General features: G+C 41.1%; 1 protein-coding gene and 1 long non-coding RNA gene across 2 annotated transcripts in view; one reads left to right on the forward strand and one right to left on the reverse strand.

The window, feature by feature from the left end:
- PLCL1 (phospholipase C like 1 (inactive)) overlaps window positions 1-16562 on the forward strand; it is a 177809-nt gene that overhangs the window by 41231 nt on the left and 120016 nt on the right. The gene's annotated exons all lie outside the window — the stretch shown is intronic.
- LOC135309433 (uncharacterized) lies at window positions 12923-15474 on the reverse strand. Its single transcript, XR_010369707.1, has 3 exons — window positions 15296-15474; window positions 13542-13723; window positions 12923-13238 (listed from the first exon to the last, which is right to left on the reverse strand). It is a non-coding gene; the product is annotated as an uncharacterized LOC135309433 (long non-coding RNA).

The following is a 16562-nucleotide window of genomic DNA, read 5'->3' on the forward strand; positions in this document are numbered from 1 at the left end:
CATTTCTCAGAAGTGTGTGTGCACTCACTTGTGTATACAGAGACCTGCATCAAATGGCTTTTCCATGTTTGGTGATGGAGTTTTTGCCAGACCGTTTGGCACACATTTAATCAGGGATTAAAAGAGAAAGGAAATGTCCTTGTAAAAACTTCAGCAGTTAGGAAACACTTTGAAGTTCCTTTGCTGTTGCTTTCTTCTTTGATCTCCAGATTTACCAGTCATTTTTATCCCCATGAATGTGCTTATTAATTGCTTTTATATTTAATGTTTTAAGGGGGAACGCTGTTTTACCTTTAATCAGCAGTGAAGGTGCTATGATCCCGTCATTTCACTCCAGAGCAATAAAACTTACTCAGGAAATATGATAGCAAGTTTTAGATTTTTTCCTAGAAAATACTAGCACTGTAGCTGTAGCCTGTAATAATGAATCCACAGCTTACATCCAGTTCCTTCTCCAGGGTTTTAACCTTGAGATTGTTCATTACAGTACCTCATTGTAAAGTATTACAATTTGTATTTATTTTGTCAATGACAGGGACTTCCCCACAGTGAGAGAACTATGGAAATATCCAAATTTCTCATGTTTGGTTAAAAAGAAGTGGGGGAGGAAGATGTTACTAATGCCTTCTGCTACAGTGATTTGTTTCCTGGATCTGTCACACTTCCAGAGTAATTCTGAAATATTTGCAATGTAAAAGAGTTTACGCAGCATAGCACAAAGACCCAACTTTATTAACAGTTGTAGAAACCAGAACAGAAGGGAAGGAAATGGAGGTGCAATCAGAACCAGTAAAAGTTTGGCTTATTTAAAAAAAAAAGTGCTAATGTTTTGAGACTTCCTCCACTGTCACCAAGACTACTAACTTAGAAATCCAAATACACAATGCCCTTCACTCTATTTGGAACAACTTCAGAGTGACTGTGGACTCGGACTAATAATTGCGTAGAGATTCCACATAGTTCACGCTTTCAAGTCTCCCAGTTTAAGGGCTAAAGCCTTACTTTTCTAACTAAACCTTGAGGTTACAGGGGTGGTAAGGCACTGAAACAAGTTGCCAGGGAGGCTGTGAATGCCCCATCCCTGGAAGTTTTCAAGGCCAGGTTGGATGGGGCTTTAAGCAACTTGGTCTAGTGGGAGGTGTCCCTGTCTGTGGCAGGGAGGTTGGGACTGGTAATATTTAAGATCTCTTTCAGACCAACCTTTCTGTGACTGTCTGATTAATTTTTTTAAATGGCATCACTTAATGAGGTGTGCCTAGATCTGGTCCTCCTACTCTGAATTTATAGTTCTTTGAGGTGACTTCTTTCCTATTTGGAATAAAAGGTCAGTAGTTTAAGAATATTTCTGTCACATTTTTCACGCAAGCAATGCAGTTCACTTTGTGGTGCTTGAAAGCCAATAAATAGTCCTGGCTTTTTGCAACAGCAGCATGCAGCAGCTGGGGCTGTTTGCTCTGAATTGTAACACAGACTACGGGGACTTGATAAGAAGACACTGTGTGGGAGCAAGATAAAATTATATCCTTGGGATTATACTAAAAATACATGTGTGAAAACGGTGTTTTCATGGCACAGTTTGATTTAACCTGTCCTTGAAGATACCACACCTCTTATAGCCTGGTGCTGTTTTATCTGGCTTCACAGACGACATATGGGGAAAATAAAGCACAGTGATAATGGCCAGTGTCCTGTGTATCTGAAGCTTTGCAAGCAGCAATTGCACACTGTGTTTATAACCTCAGGCACTGCATGATTTTTGTACTTATCCCTGCTTGTCAGACCACAATTCCCACTGGGTCTAAGAGCTTGTTCTACCTCTTCTCTTAAGAGCAATAGCAGAAATGTCTGTTTTTCAGAGCATGTTGCTGGAGCATTGCTTCTATACCTGTGTTCTGCAAACTGTGTTCATTTGGCTCAAACAAAAATAATGTTTGCATAATACTATGCAAACAAATAGGCACAGGAACTCTCCAAAATAAACATAGCTTTTGTTTTGCACTAAAAAAAAAAAGATAATGAGAATATTTGCTGCTTGGAGATTGAGGTATAAAAATCAGTATGAAGTAAGAAAGTTTTGACTCATCATAAATCGACATGGATAGGTTGTTTACTCTCTTGTAATCACCATTATACTCAGTCTTATGTATCTTAAGTCTTTCCTAGGGTCTTGCGGCATGTGTGAATTTTCTTTTAAAGATTGAGCTGTCACCAAGGATCCATTTAGTCTGGGAGAAGGAGAAGAAATCTGCACATCTTAGTCTGGCTTTACATCCCTGGAACATATTGTATATCCACATTACATTGGTTTTTTTGTTGAATAGTCTCACTTTTTAGGGCAAGCACTACTCAAGGCAGTTCATAGAATCATGGAATATGCTGAATTGGAAGGGACCCATTCTTGAAGGATTTTTAAACAATCTTACTATGTTCTTTAACTTTATTTCTTGTTTATCCTTCCTGTAAGGGAAGCTCTGTTTCTGTTTAAATACTTCTGCTAAAAGGATTTGCTGGTGTGTCTGTTTCCTGGTTTGATTTTGAGTTGCACCCTATTCCCTTTCATTTTCCTTCCTTCTCTGCCATAACCACAAAACAGTCAGGCTGCTATGAAACAAAAATTAAAGATTATAAAGATTAGAAGGCAGCAATTATTCAAAGCCCTTCAATGAGAGCTATAATAAAAATTGAAATCCTTTATGTAATGCACTGTATCCACTGAAGCTATTCTTTCAAATAAGGAAACAGGCTTTTACTGGCAGCATTTGCTGTGCATGGTGAGATGCTGTGAATTTGGATGAGTCTGAAGGGGTCAGGTTTGTGATGCAGCACTCCCAGGGCTATAAAACTCATGAGAACTATATAGAACATGTTCCTAAATGTTGTCCTGGAGTGAGCAGAGCACGTATTCATTAGGTGGAGATGGATCAGGCCTTTGAAATTTCTTATTTCATTGCTGAGCTATTTTATTTTGTCCTAGGTAGTGGTTTTCTTGCTTCCTGTGGGCAAGAAGTGCTAAAGCAGGGTCTGGTGGAAATCAGGAGTGAATTGCCTGAAATTACAGTGAGGAGCAAATGTTTGTTGGGCTTGACTGTTTAAAACCATTGTGAATGTATTTCAGGAGAGAAACAGTCAAACACTACTATTTGGGCTACAGCAGATCTTCCTGGCTTCACCACCTCCAAAGCAGCCTGGGCTGCAAATTGTGTGACGGCAGTAGCCCCGTGGGACAAAAAGGGAACTGAGTCAGTGATTGGAGCTGAGCAGGACAGGGAGTTGGAGAGTGAAGACCTGATTTCAGCCTGGGTACTGTGTGGGCACAGACACCCAGTTCATGGACTTCGATGGGATTTGTTGAAAGGAAAGCAGGTTTTTTTTGTTAGACTTACTCTTCAGACTGACAGTGGAAAAAATGCAGGAGCCCAGTTGGTAAAAGAAGTTTGAAAACCATTATTATACACAGCTGTTTCACTATCACCATCCAAAAATCATCCTTTTCTGCTTCCATGGCATGTTCATCTGTGGGAGAGGAGTGGATATGCCATCTCTGCTGCTCTCTCCTTCTTACCAGCTGAATAAATCTCTTCTGAGGGTTGAGTGGGGCAAAGGCCGAGATGCAGTCAGGTTTTGCTTAAGGAATAAGCAATCAGTCTGACTCAGCATTTTTGTTTCTAATGATGTGCTTGTGTTCTCCATCCTCTTCAGGCCCTTGATTTATGCTCTAAGCAATGTGATAGTTAAATTTAGAGTTTTTTCATGTGCTATTTGATTTATTATTCAGGATGTTTTTGAAGACTTGTGTCAAATGTTAACTTGTTCCCCAGGCTAAGAATGACTAGATTGTGGATGTGGTTGTAGCTGCTCGTACTGTCTTTGTTTCCCTGCAGGACAGGAGAGGTCATTCAAATGCTCCAGTAAATGTTGAAAAACCTGAAGCTTAGTTCCTGATTAGTTCCCTCTCCCACATCCCGTGCCCTCTGAGATTCCAGTTTTGCTAGGAGTCATAATTTTTTGCCAACTACTTTCAGAGCTCTCTTGATCCTTGTGAGACAGATTCTGGCACAGCTTGTCATACTGGAGGTAGTGCCTGTTGTCTTATGCTGGCAAGTGGAAATTATCTAGTAGCTCTTAAGTGTGCAGTATTCCTGAGGAGCAGTTTGTTTGTCTGGAATTCTACTTCAAGTTTTTCAAATACCCCCTTGTCATGCTGAATAATGTTATTGAATGCCAAGGTGAAGTTAAATTTTCTGTAGTGCCTCCTCTGCATAGTACCAGAAGAACTGAAGGCATCTGTAGCTGACCAGCAGCTTTGACTTTTGATTTTGGAGTGCTTTTTTCAGGGATGGGGAGGTGAGAAGTGGAACCTTTTTTGGAGAAGGATCAAAATTAAATTAATTGAGGTGATTAGTTTATAGTACAGCTTGTAGCTTTTACTTTCTACTTATTTGTCTGACCTACTCGTCACCTTGCCAGTTTAGTTGCTGTCTTGATTTTGCAGTTTCAAAATACAGTGGGATGTCTTGTATTATCCCATGCAATGTTTAGTTGGTTATAACAACAGTTTGTCTTTGATTCTAAAATCCCCATTGTACCATAAAATGTAATAATGTCTGCAGAAGAATTAATCACATGAAGGAAGAGACAAACAAAACCCATGGAGGACGCAATAGGCCAAATCAATTCATGGTGTGTTTTTTATTTGCTAGGTTTTTCTGTGTTTATTTCCTCTTTCCTTTATTATTGTCTCCTTGTGGTTTGACAGAAGATGCGAGGATGGGAAGGATCCAGCTTTGACAGAGGTCTGTCAGTCTGCTCTAAATTGCTGCAAGGCAGTTGTAAATGTAGTGTGGCCAGCACTTGTGGTATATTTTATACAAACTGAGTACCCACCATCTCTTTGTTAGTTTTAGTGTTTTCTGGAAGTTTGCCTCATTTCCTGGCACTGCTGATTTAATTTCACAGGCTGTATTAAATCCCCTTTTTGTTAAAAAATATCTTAAGGGGGTAAAATATTAATGTATTATAATTCTGTTATGCATCTTCTGAATAATGCATCTGTGACACAGGTTTGTCCAGGTTTACCTACAGAAGCACTCAAAAACCCACATTTCTTCCTGAGGGCTGTTGTTCAAACACAGTATGTAGCAATTTGGCATTTCACTGAATTATATGCAATCATGTAGGCGAAGCTGTATCTCTTGTGTGTATTTTCTGCAGCCCTCTGAATTTCTTTTGCTTAGAAAATCTGCCTCACTGTTCATTTGCAATTGCAAATAGCTCCATTGCAATAGCACCCAGAGGTGCTTCAATAGAGTGAATGCAACTTATTAAAAGATGACCATAAATCAGTGGGTCTCCAGAGTGGACTTAGTGGTTTAGCTATATTCCAAGTGAAATTAAAATCACAGAATTGCCATTAAGTTTATTAAAAAAGTATATTGTGGAGATGAGAAGCAAAAAAACCATCCAAAAACCACAAACAAAAAAAACCCCCAAAACAACAACAAAACCCCATAAAATGTAGCCAAGAAACTGCTATTATTAAAATATGCATGTTTTGTATCCTATATTGGGAAGTAATTTTTGCCAAAAGTAGAAGTGCCAGAGGCTTCCACCAGTGCATTAGGGATTTCCCTAGCATTGGTTTTTACAGGAAGATACTCAGCTACTCCAGTAAGGAGTGATTATAGAATAGAGGGAGGAAAAATAATGCAGGTGATATTGTGTGACACATGGGTTACTAATTATTTAGAGCATTCAGGAGTGTGGTTGGGATTTCTGGCCATGCTGAAAGAAGTGAGGAAGAGTGATGGTGGCAGACACAAGGTTAGTGTTCAGCAAGAGATTCTGAACAAGGGCTGTGGAGATCTCTGTGGCCTGTGCCTTTGCAGGGAGTAGATGTGGGCTCTCTCCCTAAAGGCATGAGCAAGCACGGCTGTGTGCTGAGCAGCAGTGAATTCCAGACATCAGATCTTCTTCCCTGGTGCTCACTTGCACTGGCAGAGTGACAGAGTGATGGGCGCTGCTGGTGTGGGCTGAGATTCTCAATACTGGTAAATGAGGAAGTTTGGAAAAGCACAGAAAAATGACTGTCGGGGACTTAACAACTTCTGGGTAATGGTGCTGTGAAGAATTAATCTGCTTGCACTTGCGCAGAGCTCTCTGTAGTAATACAGGAGCCTCATGGTGAGGGTAGATGAGTCCCAATTGTTGGAATGCTACTGTTCCTTAGTAAATCATGCAGATGTCATTATGGAGGTGTTACCATTGTACAGGACTTGTGCAAAAGTCAGTCAGTCTGGACTAGGGGTGACCTGCTAGAGAGGGTAACAAGAGAAATGTTTTGAGTGGAGAATGGTTGTCAGCTTTCAAATGTGGTGCTTGATCTGTATTAGAAGGAAATACAGATATCTGGAATGGCAGGGAGCTGTTGTGTACCTTGTCCAGGTCCTCAATCTGGCTGAGGTTTCCAGAAGGCAAGCATGGAGACCTGGCTTCCAGGCTGGCACATCAGACACAAGACAACTTGCAGATCATAGCATATTGACAGGAATTGCAAGTGCATTTAAAGATGGGGAAAATAGCAAAATATGACAGCTTTAGACATGAGGAGTGTGAATAAGAGACAATGAAATTTAGCTTTGTATGTAATCAAGTGTATTGTGTGGTTGTCTATAGAAGAAAGCCAAAGCAGACATTTCAATGGGGCAAGATATTTGACAAGCAACAGTGGTGAAGAAGACTTTGGTCAAAGTTGAATGAGAGCCTGCTTGTGACTTACAGACCTGCTTTATAAAGCTGTGGTGTCTGCATTTAAAATGCTGCTTTATTTCTGTGCTTTTTCAGTGTCAGAATGACACAGATTAACAGGAAAGAGTTCAGATAAGAAAGCAATAAATAATTAAAATGCTGTAGGAGAGTCTGAAGAATGAAGCAAGTACAGATTAAGTTTGGCAACATGTAGACAGTGCAAAGCTATAAATCTGCACCCATTTGAGTGTAATAGCAAGAAAGGGGAATGCAGCACTGCTGCTGGGTATGTGTAAGCACATTGTTCTGGCCATTGGTTGTGATAGAGCTCCATAGGCCTGGCTCTGCAGGGCACTGCCTGAAGAGGTCAGACTGCAGGAGCAGGGTCTGCATGAAGCCAGAGTGCAAACAATCATGAAGGCAAAGAACAAGATGCAAATCTCAGGAATATCAGCTGCTGGAGACTGAAATGAGAGTAATTCTGCTGTTTAGAATGGTTTAGCTTTAGAATTAGGCTAGAGGAGCATGATAAAATGCCAAATATAGAGAGGAATCACATGGAGAAGATGATGATTAAAAAGCCCCCAAAAGCAGAAACTGGCAAATGCAGGAGATTAGACTTTAGCCATTCTCTATTATTTTTATTCGTTTGCATGAAGATATTAACAGGTATGACTCATGGTATTATAGAAAATATTACTTGGTGTTGTTTTAATTTTTCCAAGTTTAGGATTTTTTTTGTTTGTTTATTTTTTGTTGTTGTTTCTTTACTGGCTGGAAAATGGACAGGGCTAGATTGGATGTACAGAGCTGCATTTTCATTACTGAACTCAGCTGTGCTCTCATAGATTGAATGGGCTTTTCCTTAGAAAAGTAATTAAGGAATGAAGCAGACTTGATAAAATAGCACAGTGATTTAAATCTGTATTTTTTTCAAGTTTTATGTTGCAGTGTATCTTGATTTAAATTTGCAGTGTAAGTAATCTTGATGTTAAAATTCCTTCTGCTGTGGAGACTGTGAGTCTCGAGGCAGTCCAAGAGATTTTCTCTTTTGCATAGTTTACCACTGGTAAGGGTTTATTGGTTTCTTAACAAAACAAAGAAATTAAGAAATCCAACTCCAGAGCAAACAAGTTTTTCTGCTGGCTCCAAAGACTCTCTGTTGGCTGCACTGATGTTTATCTAGGATGCAGCCAAGGGCTCCTGGTGCTGCACCTGGGGAGTCCTGCAGGGCTCTGCCTGCACCTCTCCAGTGGTCCCCCAACACTGCCTGCCTTTCATGGAGCTGGGTTACAGCCACATCATACATCCTTCCTCAAGGCACAGGGCTGGCAGAGCCCCTAACATTGTACCCACGTGGCAAAAGCACCTGCAGCTTCAGGAGGAGGAGGAGGAAACAAGATCTCCACGATCCTCAGATAACCTGTGGTTTGTGGTACGCAAGGCTCTCACTGATTGCCTGATTGTAGAGAAATGAAACCACTGCAGTATTCTTTGGTCTGGTAGTGTTCTACAGGGCTTGAGTAATGCTGCCTCACATGGACACTCCTGTGATCCCCATCCCTGCTCTGCTCCCCAGAAGAATAGTTGAAGCTCTGAGAACTCATCCCTTGCCTGCAGTCGAGGTCAAGACAATGAGCTGCTTGGTTGATTGAAAAAGTCTTTTAGGACAGCTGGAGTGGAGCTGATGAAAGCAGAGCCTGAAGTGTTTTCCTACCAAAAGCAGTGACTCTTGGCTAAGCTACTCTGCAAGATAAGATTGAATCAAAGCCATTCCATATTTGGAGCAAACTGTCTGTCTGCCACAGCCCCTGCGCTGTTGTCATCTATAAAGAATAAAGGGAAGTGGGAAAAAAGGCATTTTGGAAAAGCAGAGAGAAGCGCTGTATGAATCTGAACACCCATGCTGAGTATTCAGCTGCACAGCCTGAGATTCTGTATGCACTTGCTGTCAGATTGATGTAGAAATGAGACCTGTACATTTACCGGTTCAGCTAAATGGTAGACAGTCAGCCACTGCCCAGACTTCCCTGGATATTTGGCTGGGGGAAGAAGGGGACAGAGTTACTGACTTTGATCAATCATTTGTTCCATTGCTGGGTTGTGAAGGAGATGCTGGTTCTTGTCTAGTTGGGAAACTTGACCTCTGTAAACTAGTGTTACCACTGAAAATAGGTGTTAGGGTAAGAGTTTTGAAATCTGGGGACAGTGCAAATGGGATCGTTAAAATTTATGTAGCCTCGAGACCCACTCTCTTTGAAAGGCTTCCCAGTGATTGTCATGACCTAAAATGCTCCTCCTCAGACCATAAAAGTGGGTCTGCCCCGAGAACTCTGCATTGTTTTAAATGCCATTAGCTACTGAGGAGAGCTGACTGTCCTTTGGATCTGGAGGATGTCGGGTGGGGAGCCACCTGCAGGTGTGACCTATGAATATGTTCTGTCTCTCTGATGAGCATAGTGAGGGGGAAGGGCACCTTGAGGATATTGGGCTGGAGCTGCTGTCGGTCTCATACGTCTTCAGTCTACTTGTGGAAACACTGGCAAAATCTTAAGAATATGGCATTTGCTGCCAGCATGTGGTAATTTATAACAGAGTGAGCACTTTGGAGTTAGGCTGGATTAGGTCCTTATAAAGCAACAGAAATCTTAGATGTAGCATGACATTGTAGATCCAGTAGTCCATAAAATGTGATGGAGTATTACCTGTCCTGTATGCATAGAGGAGAACTCAGTTGGCCTTTTTTGCAAGTTGCTTGTTTTTCTTGAGATCTAACACTTCTTTGGTTTCTTTATTTTGGAGTAACAGTTGGAGTCATGGTTATGTACACAGAGATTCAACAGCTAGGAGCTTGCAGAACTGCATATCATTTATGCTGATAAAAGATGAATTATTAATAGCTCAGGTTAAAGGAGTTTATATTGTAGTTACCATTGGTTTGGGTTGGGTTCCCCCCCTCTGCCACACTTGTTTATTTTTAAAACAAGTAACATATGTGTGCTATACAGGAGGTATGCCTGTTGTTTGTTTATACTTTTCCCTCACATTCCTCAAAAATGGAGCAGTTACATGACCTCAGGATGTTGTTTCACCCTGAAAGACTCTGTTGATACTTCCAGTGTATGTTGCTACTTGGTAATCTTGAACTTGTTTAGTGGGTGTAAAAAGTTCACACTGATGAATCTGCTGAAAATAAACTCAACAACCTGAACAATTTGTCTGCTGCAGCTTCCCATGCTTTGTTTGATTTGGTTTGGTGCATATTGCCAAGGGGAAATCTAGGGATGTTGAAGTGTGTGAGGTGTGTGTTTTGAGGGTTCTAGGTATTTATAATAGATGTGTGTATTTTTTAGAACACAAAAAAATTAGTGTGCTTTTTATTTAAATGCTTTGTTTAGTGGAACCAAAATAGAAAAGGAAGATAATGTTGGCAGAGACCAGAAGTAAACAGGATTGTATCACATTAAAATTATACCAAATTGGGATAGGCTGCCGAAACAAATATTTATAATGGAAAAAACCCTAACTTGTGCCTGTTGGAACAGACTTTGTTCAGGCCTTTTTTTGGACTTACAAGGTGATTGGAGGGAAGGAGGAAGAAATGGTTTATGTACTCCATTTCATGGTTGCTTTTACTGTTTTTGGACAGCACTGGAAAGAAAACCTTCAACGCAAAATCTTAGGAATTTTGCCCAAAGCAAGTCCAACAGAAAATATTTCATCTGTGTAGAGGCACAGGCATACTCACTCCTTGATCCAATAAACTAAGCATGTCCATAGTTTAAATGCTGTTGTAGTGTGTGTTAAAATTATGCATATGCTGAGGGAATCTGCTGGACTGGGGATTGCTGCCAACCCAGGAGATTTGAACATGGCCCCATGGAGTGTAGCCCACCCACCACTCTGCATTTGTATAGGAGGAACCACGGTCCAAATGTTTGCATTTGAGGGTACAGACCTCCCAAAGGGCGAACAAGTTTGCCGTGGCATTTGCAGGATCCAAGTACATTGCACTCTGTCAGGGCTTTCGCTGTGGCTAAATGCCACTAAATGCTCTGCAGCTCTTGGAAGCAGCCAAGGCAACTCCAACATTTGCTTAAGGATTAGCCCCTCCCATCCTTCAGCTGAGGCCATTAGCATTAAAAATCACAAAAAATCTCTTGCTTGCAGTGCCAGATTAGAAAGGATCATTTTCTTTAAAAAAGGGAATTTGTTAGCTCACGTTTTGGATTTGAATAATTCAAACTGTGCTTGTTGCTGAGGTGTTCCTTACGATGTAGGTTTGCTTTAGTTAGTGGTATCAAGTCAGAGCTCAGTGGCCTGAGCAGTTACCACATATATTTATTGTTTTGAAAATGCCAAGCAGAAATGATAGCTGTTTAACTTTGTGAGTGATCTTTTTGTTTTCCTCTTTCTGAAGCAATAAAATGGTTGTTGTAGGAATTTGTAGGGATACATATGATTTCCTGTGAGTCCCATTAGAAGAGAGAGCTTAATATATATTTTTCTTTTATACAGGCAGGTTGTCTGTTATGATGGGAAGAACTTTTATTTTTATGTAATAGTCAAGGTGTTATTAGGCTACTGGTAAATGAATAGTGATGCGTTATTAAAAGAAACTCAAGTGTTTCTTTCTCGGTGCACATACAATTAGTTAATTGTGAGCCATTGCTTGAGTTACTTACTGCTGCAAATGTAATAAAGATGCTCATTAGCACTGATGAGCCTTTAAAAAGATTTGAGTGACTAAAATGAATGCCTCTGGGATGGTTTACAGAGGTTCTCATCTTTGGTTGAGCCTTGAGAAGAGCTGTGTAGGGGGTAGTAAAGCTGTTCCAAGCATTAGTGCTTTTAGTGTGGTCAGGTGGCTCCTTCCACAAGATGAATATGAAATACAAAATTATTATTGAAAAGGAGATGTGACCTCAGTCACATAAAGGATTGGGCCAAATGAATAGTTACTATGGCTGAAAACTCACTCAGCTGACAGGGAGTAAACTCAGCAAACAAATGTCCCTTTTCATCCAAACCATTGCTATGGATAGATGTCACTTTGTTAATGCCATCATTAAAATTAACCCCTGTCTTGGAGAAATCCCATCTTTTTAAGAAGAGGCTTAGTTTTTTAGCCTGATTGCAACTCCAAGCAAGCTACGGCACAATGATGGAGTAGCTGCTTCAAAGTGGAAGCTGGTGCAGCTGAACCTACTGGAGAGCTGCAGTTGTGGCGTTGCAGTTGTGCAGGGAGCTGCAGTGCTGCATTCCAGGAGCGCTGGGCCCCTGATGCTGCTGATTGTCCTCCATGTGCCCCCTGCTCCCTTAGTAGAGAAAATCCAGTTGGGCTGCTTTCAGCAATAGAAGATGATGTGTTAACCACTTTTTCATCCACAAAATTAGCATGAGAGAGAGTAATGGATGGCAATGAAACATTTTTTTCTGAACTGCACGGGTTTGAGAGAGCATTAGACAATTTTTATTGCAATTTACTCTGGCATATTTTCAAATGTTAGGGTATGCCAATAGGAAAAAAAAGTAACAGATAGAAATAAAGGAAAAATAAACTCCCAGCTATGCAATGCACACCTGATTGTTAGGAAGTTTTTTTTTTTATGTTTTCAGATTATTTAAAACAGCTAACCAACTCCATCCATGTAGTTATATTTGTTGAAGTTTATACATGTTATGCTGTTGATAGATGGTGAATCCTGTATAGGGCTTTAATTACCAATGGGTGCAAGTCCTTCTGTGGCTGCTGGCCCCACATCCCCTGGCATTGCCTCATGGTGTCTGCAGAGGAGGTGCAGAGTGTTGAGTGAGGGGGAGAAGGTGTCTCCTTTCTGCCAGCCAGAGTACCTGTGCACCAGAACCTGCAGCATGCTGCTACCTTGGCCCAGAGATCAAGCTCTGATGGCTTGGCTGCATTCCCTGGATTTGGCAGGGTTAGCAAGCCTTCCTCTCTCTAATGCCCCATTCTTTTTAGTGGGCCTCTGGGGGATGAGGAGTAAAAAGAACAACGAGACGTCATGAGTGACTAAGAGACATGCTGTCGGTGCTATTGCTTGCTGGATTTAAAAGCAAATTAATAAGTACAATAGCAAGGCCGATATGATCACCAAATGTTTTCTACCCAGTTTATCTGACAAATGCAGTTTGAAGTGTTTGTCTAGTTATTCTTCCTAAGCAGTTATTTATGGTGTACCACATAGTGCCGTAATAAAGGCAAACTCACTCTTTGTTTCTGCTTTATTGAAGCTACCAGACTGTGAGAGCTTATCAAAGCTGTGGGTGCAGGGAGGTGTCTGCTGACTCCATTTAGATGAACCCTAGAATAGAAAGCTCTGAGGAGCAAGGCCCCTGAGAAGTATTTTGGGGTCTTCTCCTTCCCTTATTTCTGCTTTACAGATTGTCCCTTTGCTTCCTTTTCTGTTGTCTCCTCTTCCTTCATTGCAGCTGGCTGTGACTTTTGTGGGAGGCCCGTCACAGAGAGTGGCGTACTGTGACAAAGCAAACACAATCCCCTAGTTCAGAGTGGGGCTATGAACTTAGCACTTTACCAATTGGGCTGACATGAGTCTCTTAGTTTGGGCATCCCCTGTAGATTTCATCAGTGAGAGCCTCTAAACTGGCAAAGCACCGGTTAATGCCACAGTGATGCCTGAAATTCCTGTACAAGCATCAAACCATGGCTCTTGCTGAGCTTCTCCAAGCATGTACACGTAGCTGGCTATTCTTGCTCAGGATCTTATTTTGCTCTCCTTTGAGTGTGTATTACATAAAACACAGGGAAAGATGCTTACCTGAGTAATGGTTTTCTGAACAGTGTTTGAATTGAAATACCCTGAAGGCAAAATGATAAAGTTTGAAGAAAAAATATCCAGGTCAGCATTTGTGTGCTGCATGCATTGCTATAGCAGATTTGGCAGGAATTTGTATGGTGCTCTAGACACTGTAAGCACGGACTATACATCCAGGGCTGTTTCTGTATTTAAAATAAGAAAAAAAAAAAGAATACTGTTGTAGTGCCATAAATAACTTCTGCATCTTCTTTTGGCTTTTCATGCAGTTAGCCTTTTAAAAAAAATTGTATTCATGATGATGGTATTTAAAGGTGCATTTGAAACAGAGCCTAACTGCTTAAAGTTTTGGTACTTTGACCTTTGTGGTCTTTGCAGATAGTTGTGGATTTTTTCTCTGCTCCCAATGATTCTGATTAATGCGTGAGACTGCAATTAAATACTTACACAAGTGCTTGGCAGAGGAGAGCTTGGCTTAGAGGAAAAGTACAAATAGTAGCTCAATTTTATTTTTAAAGGCTTTCAGGATCATTTCTTCTTTAGGTCTCACACGTGTTAAAAATGGAATGCAGTCACTAAAAAAAGAGCAATAGTTTCTTCTAGCTACAAAAATGAGGCATGGGTTTTGGTTGCTCTGCCTTTACCCTACAGATTTTACTTGTAGACTCTTATTTATCCACTTGATGTATGGTATTTAATTTCAGTGACGTTGTTTAAAAATGTGAATTCTTGTTTGTGGAATATTTCATTCTGACAGGAGTTTAGAGAGACTTCTGTAGATATTGGTTAGAAAATATTGACATATGTAGATGCACTAGCTTTTGTCAGCAGTTCTTTGCTCTGCTGGGTGTTATGCATTGCCCTAATTGTTCCTTATGAAATTGCATGCTTGGCTGTATGAGAAAGCACAGTGCATTTCTGGGGGCTGTCAGTTTGTGACTGTTCCCCTCACAACAGGATTTTTCCTCATCATCTTTTTGCCACATTGTCAGGCTGTTTTGAGAGGGCTGAACTGGGGATGAGAGGCTCTCCCCACCCATGTGGCTCTTTCTTTTCCCCTTACTTCCTGTGAAGATTACCCTGTCCCCTCTGGAGCACTAACAGCTAATGACAAGCCCTGATGCTGACAGAAGCAATGTGATCTCTAGACTGCAGTGCCAGCTGCTTTGGAGCTGGGAAAAGATCCAAATGCTCAGAGCAGCCTGTTTTGCAATAACAGCACTAGTATTGGATTGTTTTGGGGTCTGTGTGTGAGGGAAGCTGTACTGTGTTACTTCTTTAATTGTAGATGTCTAGAGATAAGAAGCAAAACATGTCCATTCCCAAATCTCGTGTTTGCCAGCAGTTGCTTGAATGTGTCAGGTAGTCTTCAGATAACTGCACTTCAATAAAATCAAGTTTTTCAGGTTTTACTTTTTAATTCTGAGCATTCAGAGTTGTCAATTCCCTAGCCCCTGAAGAGACGATTCCACCTGGCATCCGGTGTCATGGGAGATGGGAGGGAAGGAGATTCCCTGCTCAAGAAGCAGCTTTTTTCTGTCAGCACCATTTCCATTTCTTATTTTTGTTTCCCCTGGAAACGTTTGGCTTGCCAGAAGCTGCTGACTGACATGAGGCAAAAACATGCTATGTATCTTCTGTGGAAGGCTACCTGTATTCAGGCATCTGGAAGATCTAACTAGATCTTTATTTCTAGAGTAAGAACCACTCAGCAGGGTTGTCAGGTGGCAAGGTGATGACAAATTATGCTTTGTTACCTTGTGCTGACTCATGTCATGCGTGTCATGCCAAACTGTAGTAGTGAAAAGCACGGAGTGGGAGACCGTACATCATTGCTTTGTCTTGTGCATGAACTGGATACGAGTTCACCTTTGGTTGTCCAAAAGGTTCTCTAAAAATAGGACCAAATGTGCCCTTTTTTTATTGCATTGGGGGTGGTGGGGGGTAATGGAGTGATGATGGGAGTAGTTGTGGAGCTCCATATGTGTTAGATAACTGTGATGTCATGATATGGCTCTTAGTGAAAAACAGAGATCACAGATATTCAAGTGGAGACTTCTGAATTCCAGGTGGATGTGATTTTAGTGGTTGTGTACCCCTGAAAGTGTCCTCTGGCTTTTCTATTTTTCCAAGAGTTGACATCATTTAATAACTCACCTTACTGCCAAGTGAAACAGTGGAGACTAATGAAATGATTGCATAATCCCATTGAGAATGTGCTGAAAAATATTCAGAAGACATGCCACAAAATGAGCAGTCCATTGTGACTAACTCTTGGAACCAAGAGCACTGATTATTAAAAAAAACCCCAAAACAATAAAACAAAACAGAAACCAACCCATAGAATTTTCCTTTGAATTATTAAAAAATAAACACAAAAGAATATGGAAACTAAACAAGTAAAAGATTAGGGGGGCTTTTGACAGCTGTACAACTTAAGCAACCTGCAGGAGTATGGAATAATTGGAAAAGTGATGGTTGTAGCTCTGCTGAGAAGAGTATATACAACATTAGACTTAAATCTATTTAAAAAAACCCACGATTGCCATGGGATTGGTTTTGAGGTGGAGAACAGGTTGTATCTAGCTCATATTCAACTAGCTGAACTGCGAACAACACACTAAACTTGATCAAGAGCCTCTGTTTGCTAACAGAACATGCTTCTGTGGAGCTGAATTCAGATGGTGTATGCCAGCATGTGTTTGGAAGGACAGCCAGCAGCACTGAACGCTTCTGGAGTGAGTCAGAAGGGCAGAACCTGGAAGCACCCGGCTGGTGGAGGGCTGGGTTTGCTCTGCCACCTCACAGTGCTTTGTGAGCAGACAGAAATACTGCCTCCAGCTTGCATTTGTCCAAGTGGGTTTTGTCTTCTTGCAGAGCTGTGGGAAAGTTTAAAGGAGACTGCAGAGTGTTTAAATGGATCAGGAAGGAGCAGATTGTTGTTAACTGCTTCGTCTGCTTCATCCACTCCATTCCAGTAGAAGATGGGGGGTGGCTGCTCTTGCTGCTCGTAATTGCAGGTGA

The sequence above is a fragment of the Passer domesticus genome, chromosome 10, assembly GCF_036417665.1.
Source record: "Passer domesticus isolate bPasDom1 chromosome 10, bPasDom1.hap1, whole genome shotgun sequence".
Classification (NCBI taxonomy): domain Eukaryota; kingdom Metazoa; phylum Chordata; class Aves; order Passeriformes; family Passeridae; genus Passer; species Passer domesticus.